Here is a 5,524-nt window from a genome sequence, read left to right on the forward strand (position 1 = left end):
GTGGAAAACTTCATGGGGGGGGCAGACAGACAGCGTGCACCCATGATGTGTTCAAACTTCTTCCAGTTTTAGACCATGCTGATAATGACTATGAGCACATACAAGCCTGTTGAGTGGTTTAATTATTAGTTCACACTCTGCTTGTATCAAAATATATTTAATATCACCTGTTAATCATGAGCTTAAACCTGTCCTTATCAGATAACTTGTGATTAAACGGAAAAAAGGCCCACATAATCCACTTTCATTACATTCCTGTGCTCTGAAAAGAGCCTTGAGAGGCACTCCAAGTGCGGTTCACTGTTCGTGTTTGTATGATTTTATTCAAGAAAAGTTGTCCAATTCACGCCTTCTTTTATTTTACAACATATCATTTGGATTACTTTTTAATAATATAGTAAAAGAGGCCATACTCTTTCCTCCACAACATGTTTTCTTTAAGATTTTCTTTAACGTTTGAGAACAGTCATTTGCTTCCGCTGTTTAAAAAGCTGAATATTATTTTGAAATAGTATAATTGATGCACTTGAAAACATTTTAAAGCGGATTTACGTCAAGAACATTTACAGGTTAATATTGTTTTTTAATACCTATAAATCTCCTTCATGTAGGGAGCTTTAAAGGTACTCAGTGTGATGTCATGACGTCCAATCAAAACAATGTAAAAATATTTCTATGTCATAAATGATCATAATGAAATGTATATTATTCTGTTTCTTTATGACTAAATACAATATATAGTCACAAAGAAACCAAATTTGCGATTTATTCTCTCATATCGATGATTGTGTCCCTAAATTAAACATTTGTAAGCAAAATTTATGTCAACTGTTTACTTACAGAAACAGCTGAAGTGACTGAAAATAAGTCAGCAAAGGCGACGTGCGCAGAGGAGCTGTTTGAGATCAAGAATTTCGGCAGTTTTGACAAATTGGTACGTACTTCTGCTCAGACTTGGTGAGTAAAGTACACGGACAGGTGTTTAAAGCAAGTTAAATTGAAAATTTCATCCATGTTTCTGAAAGATATAACCGATGAAACAAGTTCATTTGGGTGCACTACAAAATGTGTTTACATTGAGTGCATACCCGCATTTCAGGATCGCATATTAATATATCTGGAAAACAACTGGCATAAACTCTTTTAAAATGTTCTGTTTGATTTTGTAGTTTGCAACGAGTAGCTTTATTTTTTTATTATTATTTTAGCCTCTGTATTCATTAATTTTGTAATTAAACATGCATATTTGAGTTTGAACTAAACTACGAAATCCATTTAAACTGCATTAACTCTTCTAGTTTCCAAACAAATTTCCCTTAATCAGAACTCTAAAAGCAGTGAGCATGCGGTGCAGTTGTCTAACTTTAATTACACCGTAACATGTGCGGTTTACAGCAGAGCGTATGAAAAGTACTTGTAATTGTCATTTTTAAAACTTTTGTAAAAAAACATACATTTTAGTTACACAACTGTTCTCTTCGAACCTTTTCCCCCTGTGGGAATGTGGCCGCAAAATTAATTAGCATTCAACGAAATATGACTTATTGTTTTTACTCATTAGGGTTTCATTGTTAATATCTTCCGGTGCTGTATTTGTGCTGCACATGGTTTTTAATGATCTAATACTGTACATGTAAAGCTGACTCATTTATCGGAGGAACTTCTCTCCCTGTTAGCAGCCACAGGAGTCAAATGGACAACACTGATAACTTAACACGTGAAGTGTTTTTGCTTCATGTTGTTTACTTCAAAATAGTCCGTTTCACCACCTGCTTTGGGTCTGTATTCAAATTATATGAATTTTCATATTATTTTCTTACTTTCAAATGTTTATCTACTCAATCCTTTTTGATCCGTTACTACCGCTCACACAGAATTCAACTAAAACCAACACACACACACAAGTTTGTATTTCTATCCTTATTAGGACCTTGTATTTCTGTAGCCTAACCTTGACCCTAAACCTAACCCTTTTCCATGACCATTCATCCATCTTTACATCCTTTTCCGGTCAGGGTCGTGGGGGAGCTAGTACCTATTTCCAGCGGTCATTGTGCAAGAGGCTTGGTACACCAATGTCAGGGCTAACCATTACCATTACATGCCTAACTCTAACCTAAACTCAAGTCACACTTTAGCGCTAAACCAAAACTGATTTTGATTTGACTTTGGTCCCCATAAGCACTACAGGACCTGACAAGGTAGATGATTATATCAGAAAAGGTCCTAAAAAAGTAACAACACACACACACACACACACACACAGAGCAAAAGGCCTTTTTCTGTCCTCTCCTCAGCTGTTTTGTTGTGGAGTGGAGGATTACAATCCGACCTGCAGCAGCATGAGCCTTGAGTCATATCACACCATCACACAGGAAGAAAGGAGGTAGCGTGCCTCCATCGACATGTGTCCTGTTCCACCTGGCAGAGGTGAACGCTCTTCATACGATAACACAGCTGAAAGGCTGCTCGCCGCGGAGCATTCAGTCAGTCCCTCTAACTGGAGGGGATTTTGAGCGCGGCAGGAAAAAGTCGGACCGGCTGCTCCATTTTCCCTTTAGTGTTGAGCTACAGAGGGGTCAAAGGAGACCAGAACCACGGAGCGTTTCGCACGCGAGAACTCAAACTGTCTCTCAGACGTGGGAGACTTTCCCCCTTTAATGCACCGTCTGCACGGGAGCTGATATGAGGACAGATGTTGGGAAAGATGTCAATCTCGCGGTGTAACAGTTGTGTGTTTTCATTTTTTGCATTGCACGGCTGACTTCTTAAACGTTTTGGGTGATTCAGATCTGACAAAAACAGTTTCTCATCTGTCAACATCCGAACTTGTTCTACTGCTTTGCATCTCGCAGCCAGGTTGTTGTCGTGAGATCATTTAATGCTCCATCAGTTCGTCAGAATATAATATAATATTTATGAACTTTGTGCCAAACTGAGTTAGTTTTTGCTCGCTGTGAGCAGTAGCTTTGTTTGAAACAGAACTGATTCGGGGTTGTGTGTGATTCAGAAGCTCTTTTGATGATGACAAGATCAAGGAACCATGATACCTCAGCTAGACCAGGGCCTCAGCCTGGAACCAGGCTTGGGGGAGAGGCTTATCAGTGAGCGCCTCACGACTGGGCCCTCATGGAGCCAGAACAAAAACAGCAGACCACCCTCCTGTAGGCCCACCACCTGTTGACCTGACACATTGTGAAGGGGGCAGCAGGTGAGATGGAGGCCTTGGCTGCTTGGTTGTCAGGATGGAGCCTGAGCTGGAGGTAGAGGCTCACCTCGACCCAAGTTCCTGTAGAAAAGCTGGACTCTAATCCACTCCGAATTCACCCTGGGTGGGAGAAGACAAGCAGGGGTGGGTTTGGCTGATGGAGATCACGTGTCTGAGTTTCACCTGGTGGACGAGAGAGTGGGGGGAACAGTTCTCATTATTTATCTGATATATTTATGTTCTGAGGAAAGCTGTAATGGTCTCACTCACTTTTGATTTCATGTTCTGGGTTTTAATTTCCTTTTCTCTGTCAGTTCCTCAAGTTTCACGTTGCTTTCTTCCCTTCCTCTCTCTCTCTCTCTCTCTCTCTCTCTCTCTGTCGTCATACTCTGTCTTGTGTCACAGTGTTCTTGGACACCCTGCAGCACCTTGTCAGTTTTGGTAAAAAAATTGTCAACTATATGTTCTTTAGAGGATTTGAAAGGTATGAACAACAAACAACAAAAAATATGTCAATTTGGATCTGAAAGATATGAGGGTGCTATTGTGCTAAAGTCACCTGCAGTCGTAGATGTTTATTTTATTAAAAACATTGAAAATGAAACTAACATTCCTTGAAGGAATACACATGACCCGCTGCTTTGCATGCCAGAGTTTTAAATTACAATCTCACATGATCTGTCAGCGCTGAAGTAGGTGTTGGATGACTCTCAGCTACTACCCCGCTAAGTTTCAGCTCAATAGCTGTAAAATCGATTGAATTATAGTCATTTTTTTGTAGTTTATTGATTGTGATTAGCTGTAGCAGCCATCTTGTAGCAGATAGTCTCCAAAAGGACAACTGTCTGAGAGTTTCATTAAAATCCATCCATGAGATATTTTGCTAACAGACAGACAAAGGAACACACACATGCTCACTCAGCCTATCATCCAGAGATGCAAAAACTATTAAAATACTTTTTTTTCCTTTTGTTTATTTAAAGCAACAAGTCTGTTCAGTTATAAATGTTTACTGTTACACAAACCTAGTGATGAAGCTGATAAGCCTTCAACCCTCTTTTGCTGCCTTAACATGTTTTTGGCATTAACTTTAAAGTGAACAAATGCACCAAATGAAAGCATTTCTAATTGTAAGAAATGTCTGTAATCTGTTGATCGCACCTTTGTTTAGCAGACACGAGAATAAAGGGTATGGTGTTTTTAGTTTTCACTTTCTGACTTCGTTGGATTTGAAACTATAGTGAACCTTAGTGCCAGCAGCTCTCTAAAAATGTATTATTAAACTATTATGTTACAGCCCACTTTCTTTCAAATGAACTTTTGAATCAGTTGGGGGATTTACAACTTGTTGCAGTTTTGCAGGAGGAAGCTGTGTCCATTTTCACCAAAAATAAATAAAAACTGATTTCAGCTGTTCCACAGTCTGGTCATCTATGTTAGATTTTCTTTTTTATGACGCTAAGGAGTGCAGATATCCAACCTCGAGTCCCCTTGGTGGTCTGGTGCACTTCTGTTTTCTGGAGTGAGTTTGCAGCTTTTTTCTTACTTGCCGCTGTTTTTGGCATTTGCAGCATTTTCCCTTTTGCTGCTATTTCCTGGGATTGCAGCACTTTCCTTTAGCACCATTTTTTTCTTTGCATTCGTTTTTTTCGTTTTGGAGTTTGCATCCTTCGTGTGTGTTTGCAGCGCATCCAGCTGTTTGCAGAGTTTCTGTCTGCACCTTACACTCCCAACATGAGAGCAAACACACACACTCTGGGACTATCAAGGCACACTATTTCAAGTTGTGCAAAATAAAATAAATAATTTTCCTGATGAAAACAAAGCACACACAAAGAAAAAAAACACAGAAAACATATTACACATGCAAAAAATGTAATTATTTCTGTAAAAGGTCTTCTCACATTTATCTTAGAGCACTTCAAACCGTCACAAAAGGCTCTAGATTTGTTTAGGTTGATGCCATGAAATATGTCAGTGAAGCCACAAAAAAGAAAAAATTAAAATATTATTTTATAAAATTAACAGATTTCAGCATTTGTCTCATTTTTTCACTCTTTTTAAAAAATATTGTTTTATTATCTTTTGAGTTAAATGGTGTTTTTACACAAGTTTCATGATTTTGCACTATTTCTTTACTATTGTTGGACGTAATGTCCAAATCTATTTATTTTTTGGCAACTTGTTCACAAATAAGCAACATGACATCACATACATACATTTTTTTTTATTTATTTTTTTTTTTTCTGCTCCTGGTGGAAGGCGGACGTGTTTGTTTTCTCTCCGTCTCTCTGTCTCCTGGTGCCCCCCCCCCCC

Source organism: Kryptolebias marmoratus, linkage group LG24 (assembly GCF_001649575.2).
Source record: "Kryptolebias marmoratus isolate JLee-2015 linkage group LG24, ASM164957v2, whole genome shotgun sequence".
NCBI classification, from domain to species: domain Eukaryota; kingdom Metazoa; phylum Chordata; class Actinopteri; order Cyprinodontiformes; family Rivulidae; genus Kryptolebias; species Kryptolebias marmoratus.